We start from the raw sequence: 10,230 nt of genomic DNA on the forward strand, positions 1-10,230 counted from the left end.
AAGATAATGAATGGCCTCCCCAGCGTATTATAGATTACTATGGGCCAGCCACGTGGGCAGAGGACGGTACCTTTGGTTATAGAACCCCTATTTATATGCTCAACCGTATTATAAGATTACAGGCGGTGGTTGAGATCATTACTAACGAGACATCACAAGCGCTCAATCTTCTAGCGAAGCATAATACCAGGATGAGGACAGCAGTATACCAAAATAGATTAGCCTTGGATTACCTTTTTTTTTTTTTTTTTTAAATTCTTTATTTTTGGTATGCAGGTTTGTACAACAGTACCTGTTTCGCCCCAACAGCGTTTGCAGGCTCGATTTTAGTACAGCATTTGAGACATGTGGAGTGTGCATACATTTTTTAAGGGAATAAAATAACATTGCGGTAAACCAAGCTTAAACTATCTGGTAGTATAAATGGTTGATATTGGATTGGCCTTACTGGTTAAGGTAGCTCGTTGTATTTCTTATGCCTGTACATTATCTAGAAACAATTTGTGAAGGCATGTGCGTGCTAGCGAGTAAGATAGGTGTGTTCTAAGCATAGTAACCTGACAGTCTTTTGCCAGTAAGTGTAGGGAAGAGACGTGTGTAGCATGGGTAGGCAACGAGCCTAAACTAAAATTTAACGTATATGCTTTTATATGCTGTGTCTCAGTATCGCAGATTCATCTGTCTGTGGACTGGGATGAAGCCATAGTGCAAGGTATTGGTAGAAAAACTATATTTTTGTTCGAAGGGGTGGTCCATAAGGGTTAAAGAGCCTCTCCGCAGAGAAGTCTACCTACCAGCTCGTTACTGTCGGTTGTCTCAAGTGAGACATTATATTTAGCGGTACCTCTGACTGTAGATCATCGCTGACCATCTAAACTTATATATAGTACACTGATTAGGAGCAGGAGATCAGTCGTCGGCTTAGTAATTGGCCATTTTAGCTGAAACAGTTATTTCCATGTGTTAAACGGCAAACTGTATTCCCCGCTACGAGATGTATAGCATGCCTGTCCTAACTATCCCAGATAAGTTAAAGCTGTATTGGCGTTGCCTTAGGGTAAGGGTTAGTTGGTCTACAGGCTTAGGACTAGGTAAGGGTCTGAGATAGGTAGTGCTCCCCAAAAGTGGTTAAGGATCAAAAGCAAATTTTGAAAGCAAAATTAATTCGCTATAGGGGTCCCTGTCTCCTTGCAAACTCATTCGTTACTGGAGTTGCAGTTCAGGGTGAGCCCCTCAATATGTAGACTTGTAGTGTGGGGGAGCCTGCCGAGGCGGGCATAGTGCTCAGTAGGGTAGATATGGCCGCATGGTAGAGGGTTTACTACTCGGTGGTCCCCTGAACTATGTGGTATGTGTAGGGCGAGTATATCCCCTCTGCGCCTCCTCTTGCAATTCAGACAGGCAACAGTGTTACATCAACAGTAATAATAAGAGAGAATAATAACAACAAAAAAAAAAGGAAAAAAAAACGAGAAATGAAACGATAAGAATAACACGTAAAAGGAAACACTCCTTGGTCAAAGGAAAAGCCCCCTGCTAGACAGAGTACATACTACTAGGTGTGTCCCGTATGGTAGGAGGCCGTGAGTGTTCAAGTCATACATCAACAGCAGCAGGTTTGTGGCCTGGAAACAACTGCAGGGTGATAGGGTTGTCCGGCTGCGGTCGGGCGCACGCATCCACCAACATCATAGCAAACTCCCAGGTGCGATGGGTGGGGGTTGGGTGCGATGGGCCCCCGTGTAGATTATCCATATTGATGAGCTAGGTGGTGACTGCTGCGTAAGAGTCCGGTGTTGAGCCCTTGGGGACAAATGGCGTGATCCTTGCCGGATCCCAGGTGCGTACTGGTGAGGTGAGGCTGGTTTGTCCCCCCTGGGAGAGCGAGTCCTGCGGTAGGCCCAGGGACCGAAGTATTGCTTCAGCGTCCTTGATGTTCTGGATCTGGTGTAAGTTTGCCCCCTGTCGGATTTGGAGCGTGCGGGGTAGTTTCCAGCGGTAATCTATCTTGTGGCGTTGCAGCAAGGTGGTGAGTGGCCGGAGCGACCGCCGCCACGCCAGGGTGCTATTGGAGAGATCAGCATAGAAAGTCAGTTCCATGGTCTCAAATTGGAGAGGTGTTTTTCCTCTTAAGGCGGTAAGGACTGCAGCTTTGTCTCTCCCATTGTGGAATACCAGTATAACGTCCCTTGAGGCCGTGGCTGGAGCGCCCGTGGGTTTGGGGATCCGAAAGAGGTCAGCAGGTTCAATCGTTTTGGCTTGTCTGGGTGGTAAGATGGTCGAGAACAGTCGGCTCACCACGTGTGGCAGCTCCTGCTCCGGTACTGCCTCTGAAAGCCCTCTCATTTTCAGGTTATGTCTCCGCCTAGAGTCTTCCTGGGCAGCGAGGCGTCTTTCGTGCTGCTGGGCCTGTGTGTGTAAGTCGTGCACCGCCTGCTGTAGCGTGGTAATGTTTTGGGCATTTGTTTGTGTGGAGCCCTCAAGCGTGCTGATGCGGCCTGTCAGGCCTTGTAGGTCGCTTCGCAGTGCCGTGACATCTGCAAGTATGTTCCTCTGCAGATCTGCTAATAGCGTTTTTAGTATAGCCGTGGTGACCGGCTCGGAGTCTGCTCCCTGCTTGCTCTGTTTAGCCATTGGTGTTGGGGCAGGGGCAGGCTGATAGTCTCCATCTGCCTCTTCGGATAGTTCATCGGAAAAATCCGAGCAGCCGCCATGGAGCGCCGCCATGTTGTGCTCACTGGCGCCTCGGATTTGTCCCCACATTTCTCCGATAGTCAGCCCGGTCCCGGGCTTGTTTGGTACCGATTTTTTTGTCTTTCGGCCCATGTGGTCTCGGGGGGTCTTTCCAGGCGTTTGGGGTTTGCAGGGGTTCAGGCCAGCCGTTAATTCCGCCGTGTGTAGCTCGGAGCTGCAGGCACATGCGACCGTTCGCTTCAGCGTTCAAGCTCTTGGATTACCTTTTGGCAGTAGAGGGAGGTGTATGTGGGAAGTTTAACCTGAGCAATTGCTGTCTTCAAATAGATGACGAAGGGCAAGCAATAGCTGAGCTTACTAGCCATATGGTTAAACTAGCGCATGTGCCTACTCAGGTATGGAAAGGGTACAATCCAAGTAGTTGGTTTGGTAGCTGGTATGAGTGGTTTGGAGGGCTTAAGGCAGTGGTAGGTGGAGTCCTACTGATTTTAATGTTGTGTCTACTCCTGCCATGTCTTATACCCTTAGTAGTTAGGTCTGTGCAAAGCCTGATAGAAAATATAGCAGAGAGGAAGGCTGCTGCACAGATAATGGCAATTTATAAATATAAGGCTCTAGATCAGGGAGAACCAATGCAGGAAGATGAGTGTTGAAGATTCACATCATAAGATAAGTCTGGTCTGGTTCAAGGTAACTTGTGGTGTATGCAAACTAAGGTTAAGTGATGCCTCAAGTAATTGTGAAATATCAAGAGGCATCAAAGGGGGGAATGTGGTGGAATCTCGGTAAAAATAAATTTAGTAGGCCGAGATTACCACGTGGCATGTGTACGTGCATATGCTGACGTATCGATCAGTTGGTTGCACGAGGCAAGATACGATCAGTAGTGTACGGAGCATGTGCAAGAATACAGGATGTAGTATTCCCCTCCTCCATTGTGCTGGACAAGCCATGCGGTCAAGCAGGAAGTTAATTCTTATTTGTATTGATTGGTCAAGAGAATGTGCGGGTGGAGCTTAATATGGGAGGAGTTATGTGCCTATATAAGGAGCCTGCACTATTGTCCGGGGCTCAGAACTTGCTGTATTTTGGTGACATTAGTCCCTCTGAGTCCCGATCGGTGATCCAATAAAGAATCTCTTCCTTCCTGAAGAAACCTGTGTCCATCTCTCTGTGCTTGGCTTCCGTCAGTTTCTCCGGTATCACCTCCCTTAAAATTCAGTTCTGCTTAACCCTCAACTTGTAGGTTGTAGGGAACCTGCTTCACAACTAATCACTAGGTCTTGTAATAGCTATACTACCTATTCGGATACTTGGTCCGCTGAGATGACATCTAGAGAACACTGCAGCACTGCTCCTCCCAAGGGGAAAGGACGTTCCTAACGGCAAACACCCCTTGATACTCTGCGTGACCGTTAGATGTTGTTTCTTAGATATTGATAAAAAGGCTTTTTTAATATATTCCACTGAGATTCGATTAAAATTCCAACACAATAAGGGCTTACTTTAGAGGTGAATGATGTGTGTAATTCAGTGTAAGATTTAAAACTTTGTGAGCCTGCCCCCAGCAGCAAGATGTCAGTAGTGGACAAGCACACTATGGATATTTCTGAACAATTCACACAGACAAACATACTGTCATTGCACACATGCATAAACACACAGTGCACACAGGAAAACTAACAAAAACACATCTGTCATTGTACATACAAAACACAAGCATACATGGAAAATACCCACACAGAATTACTCACAAACACGGATACTGACACATACAAAAAAAATGAACCTTTGTTGAAGCAACGTCAATCAATAAAAGTCGACTGGTTCATTTTGTTCCTCTGTAAGCCTTAACCGGCGTGTTGCTTTAATAAAGGTTTGATTTCTTCCCTCTTACTTTTTGTGGATTGAGACGCTATTTTTCTCCAGAGGCGAAATCTGGTATTTATACTTAACTCAAGTTTGAACAGTCACAGAGCGTGCATGTGCCTCTCCCGGATTAAAGGTATATTTTATCTCACTACTGTGTCCTTTATTCAGGGAGGACATTATCTTGCCTCCGGTTCTTTTTCTCATACCTCTGGAGTGAGCTCTGGACAATCAGAGTGTTGCCGTGGATTATCACAGCAACGCTACGGCATTGTAAGCATACAAGCTCGCAAGACAGTTACTCATGGTGGGCACCCGGTGGAGGATCAGACCAGATTTTCAGCACTGTGGACCACCAGGGATCTGCATGTTCCCTTCCCTGCAAGGTAACAACAGGGGAAAGGAATTAATGTTTTTTTTTTGTTTGTTTTTACTAATTATTAAATTAATAAAGTCCTGTACACACACTCTACTATACGCAAACTAATCCCCATTATATACACATTATACTCCCTATACGCACACTACACTCCCTATACACACAGAGCATCCGTTATACACGCACATTACACCCTCTATACATACACTTTACCCCTATACATACACTTAGCCCTTTACACAAAGTATACCCACACACTATACATGTGTGGGGCTCACACACAGCTTATGCCCACAGGGATTCAATGTATGTATGTGCAAGGGGTGCAGTGTGTGTGTATGTAGTGTATGAAGTGTTTGTGTAGTGGATGCAGTGTGTGTGTGTAGTGGATGAATTATTTGTGTAGTGGATGCAATGCGTGTGTAAATTTGTGGGGTAGGATAGGGCTGTTTTCTATCGGCAGTAAAATTGAATTTTTATTTTATTCCCCCCCGCCTCTTACCTGAAGCCAGGGAGGGAGGACACTACATTACCTGGTCCTGGTGGTCCAGTGGCACAGTGCAGGCTCCCAGCTTGATTAAATAGAGAAGAGGGGCCCCATGAAACTCCAGCTTCCACCACCGGCAGGCAGCAGGCCCTTTTCCTCACTCGTGAGCCTGTGGATGTGTCTGACCACCGGAGCTCATAAGAGGATCTGTCAGAGAAGGAAGCTGGATACTCTTAGTCCCCCTTTTTATTATGCCAGACAGCAGTGGCACAGAGGACCCAGAGGTGCATATATATACATTGTGAATATATAGGACCTGGGTGGATCCTCTGAAAATGCAGTGTTTACATTAAAAAGTCTGCAGGGACAGACTATGCTCACCAGAACTACATTAAGCTGTAGTTGTTTTTAAGTTGTCCCTTAAAAAACGGTTTCATACTGAATGGCTGCGTAGCATGAAGGAACTTCAGACACTATAACAACATCAATAGCGGCCCTACAGTGCCCCTTTAAAGAACTAGAGGGCCTATAGTGCCCCTTTAAAGTAACTCTCCAAGAACCATAACCTCTACAGTCTCCTTCCCCCAGTCATTGTTAGTAGTAAGAAGCTTAGCCAATAAGTTAAGCTCTTTACGACTAGGTTTAACTCAGACAAAGAGCTTCTAGCCGTATCTAAATTCGTAGAGGTCTAGAGCGGCGCTCAGGAGATCCTAGAGAAAACGTCAAACCGTTGCCAATTAGTTTAACTACTTACAATGGGAAGGCACCAAGAAAAACCTGGCACCATAACCACTACATCACATTACAGTGGTGATGGTGATTGGGCTGTTCCTTTAATTCAATTCGAAGAGGGCTATATTACAATGGTGGCTACCTCTGGGAGCATAACTCACACTACATGTCCTGGTGCTACCAAGATAAGGGACTCTGTATTGAACGCCGACAGATTAACATAGCGGCTATTGGAGCACAGTTCCAGTCATTATAAATTTTCAGTTATTTATTTATTCAGATAAATGCTGCAGCCATTTCTGTGGCGCACCACTTAAACCGTGTTTTTGATTTTGTTAATGGCATACCAGTTCTCACCGAATACTGAGCACGGAACATTTCTTTACATAGAGCCAATAAATTCTGTAATGCTTAAAGGGGCACACTAGGAACTATAACCACTTCATCTAATTGAGTCCCCTGGCACTGTCCTTTAAGCAAGTGTTAAACCGTTTTTTAATGAGATAAAAGCCAAGGTTATAACGACATAACTTATTTTGACACAAAGAAACAGACAATCGCTGTAGAGATTAAGAGCACTGCCAACATGTTTCTAATCTGTGTTTTTCTTCAAAGTGGTCAAATCACTAACGTAGAAAAAAAATCTGTTACTCTGATACCATATCATCCAGTCGCACAGATTGGATCATGTTTTGATTCCAATCAGTACAATAGCTGCGTTACATTAAAAAAAAAAAAAAAAAAAAAATACTTTTGAAATGACTGGCTGTTAAAATCCCAACACAGCAGTTCGAAAGATGCATATAATGTGTCACAGTAACAAACCCTATCGAATAGTAGGATACGCCTCTCTTGACAGGCATCTGCACATGGGATGGTGGAAAACTACACTTCCCGGCTTCCTCCTGTATAGTGGAGTTGAGTTTTAAAGTGATGCCCCATGTGTATGGGTGTCACTCTTAAGATATTTGAATCTTGGCGCCCCGCCTATCACAGTTGGGCTATGAATAAGCAGCTGCTAGAGTGGGGGGGGGGGGGGGGGGGCGCAGGGGGGAGGGCGTGAGCCGTGTTCCCTACCAAGGGTTGTTCAGAAATTAGTATTAACCACTTCAGAACTATCGCTACATTTATTGTTCTAAACTATTTTAGTTTAAGATTTTTTTTTTCCATTTCATCAGCACACAGATATGTTGACCTAAACGTAGCACTGCAGACGCCTCATGCCTCTGATTAGCTATACATTTCTGTTAGCATTTTTCTACATAATTAAATGAACATGTATTGGTATCAGCTTCTGTTTGTCTGTGTCTGTGTCTAACGTTCAATCTGTAGATTTATAAAGGGGCATACGCAGGGCATTGTAAGCAAAGTGTTTCTTGTGATATAATATAATACCTTAAAATTATATGAATGTTCTGTCTCTAAAAACCTGAAGCGTTCCGTTATGGCTAATGTTAAACGACAACAGTCACCTAAAACCAATTTTTTTAATATAATAATCCTTGTATCCAGTTTTGATAGGAAATGTATGTGTTTGTTTGTTTTTTAAGTAAAATATATGTAAAAAAAAAATAAAATAAAAAAAAAACAACAAAGAGAGAGGAAAAAAAACTCATCCTTACCTAGTATATGACAGCCATATACATGTACCTTGGGTCGGACAGTGTTTGAAAACCACCCACCCACTGGACTGGACATTTTTGTCAGTACATTATTATAACACTCCATCCGAACGGAACGTGGGACTTCGGTTGGGATTTATGAGCCTTTTTTTAATGGATATTTTTAAGCAAAACATTACCTTTGCTCTGAATCAAATTAAGACATCCAGTGCATTTTCTTCGTCGTCTGAAATTTCCCTTTCTGAATAGCGAAATTGCATTTTCAGGTCATATTTGGGGGTTTCCCAATAAAATATTTTTTGTCCTCGAATTAAAGCTTACATTACTAATCTTTATACGTATGCGTATGTTCTATATTGAGATGTCTTGTCTGAGGTTTATCGCCTCACAAAACACTGCCTACAGGTTGTTTGTACCACATACTGCTACAGTTAGGTGTTTTTTTATTATGATTGTGTTTGTATATCTGCCAAAAAGCACTGCCAATTAAACAAATCTAGATGGGCGTTATGCCGAGGAGCAATATTACAGCTGCAGCCACACCCTTCATAAAATAATGAGTGCTTTTAGACAGACTGAGGTGTGCAACACATTGCTCAATGCATGGGCACACAGAGGACTTAAACGTTATTAAGAACAAAACGCATTGCATTAGCTGTACCACTCCTAAAAATGAACGATTATTTGTGGCATTTGAATGATTATTTGTGGTATTTGAATCTAAGCACGTAACTGTGTACGTAAGCAGGCTGTGGTTTCTGCTTACAATTACCCCCTCCATTTTGTTTTTTCATTTATTTTAACGCCATGAGACTTTAACATCATGCCTGAAGCATCTCCTAGTCAGGGCCGTTCGAAGGAGACTTTGCGACCCAGACAAAATACTGTGCCCCTCCCGGCTAGCTAAAAAACTCCCTTATATATGGATTGATAATCTAGTTTGTTCTTATAAACAGAGCAATTTATAGTTCAGAGAGTCTGTAGAATTCCAAACATATAGTATTTATAGACAGCTGCTTGTAAACATTCTCTGTAACGATTTGTATCCATATAATTACTCTATTATTAAGCTTTATTTGTGTTTAATTCATGCAGAACTGAATACAATATTTAATGGGTAAGGCAAATGGAAATTAGCACATGGCAGTACACAATGCCTTAACAGATATTTTCTGTTTCAAACCAGAACATAGAGGTACTTGAGATTTGACATCTTGCAGGACAGCATTAACTATTTAAACAGCTCTGGAGATTCCTCATAATGGCATGCTTTTTCCTGAAGGAAATGTACATATTGTATACTTTGTCTGGCAGCTCTCCCTGTAAGGGCCCCTGAATTCCTGGACATCTGTCTTCTGGTTAACAGATGGATGCAGTTTGCTCTCTGTAAACAGAGCACTTGTTCAACAGTGTTGTAAGAAATCATAGAAATATTTCATTTATATCCGCCTCGCAGATCTACATTTTTATCGTCTACGTTTTTAAATTTTTAAGGCCCAAATAACCGGAAAAGGAAATAGTTGACTTGGAGGTTTTTTTTTTCGACCTAAAACATGAAATTTACTTTGAATTCCTGACAATACAGACTTGTGAATAACCTGTCAACATACATAAAAAAATGTCAACATTTTGCAGAGCTACTAGAAAGTCATTGACATAACAATGGAGTTTCAGGGAGTACAGTTATATCCAAAAGCCCCATGGTTTCAGCAGAGTCATGAGATTTGCTCCTTCATGTTACCTCTGCCTGTACCTGGTTGTGTAGTGATGCTAAGGATATCTTGTATGTACGTAGTGGGCATTGGATAGCATTCCCTTCATCCCCCATAAAACCATAACTTACCCCTTCAAATAACGACAGAAAACTTCTTGGAGATAACAGGCCACAGCATTTATTAACACAACCAAATACTGTATAACTCCTTTAACATATAACAAAATAATAATTATCATAAATTAACATAAACAATTTGCATATAGTCATACAGTAACCAAAGAAACCGTCCTTGCCAATCTAACTTCCCCAAGGCTCTCACCTCCCCCCCTCGGCATAATAAAAACATCTTCCTTTTCAGGGCTCCCCACCAACTCGGTGGGGCCCAACCATAATGCTCCCCACTGGTCGACTTACAACCCAGTGGGGACACGTCCAACCTGGTACCTCCTCCAGGTTCACCATAAGAGACAGGGGGAGGATGAGACCCGGCCATTATCCCCCTTTTTCATCTAATCTACCAAACCATCCCTTATTTGGCAAGGACACACCCCCGCCTCGCTGTGACAACCCCCCAGGCCCAAAGCAGCAAAGGGAGGGTCGGCGGGAAACTTGTTGCTGGCCCGGCTCCTAGGTGGCACTGAGGTCAGTCTGATCTGTCACCACCCACTTCCTCACATCTCACACTCCCACATGTAGCATATAGCCAATCATGCATCATCCATTCCACACT

This window comes from Pelobates fuscus, chromosome 5 (assembly GCF_036172605.1).
Source record: "Pelobates fuscus isolate aPelFus1 chromosome 5, aPelFus1.pri, whole genome shotgun sequence".
NCBI lineage: Eukaryota > Metazoa > Chordata > Amphibia > Anura > Pelobatidae > Pelobates > Pelobates fuscus.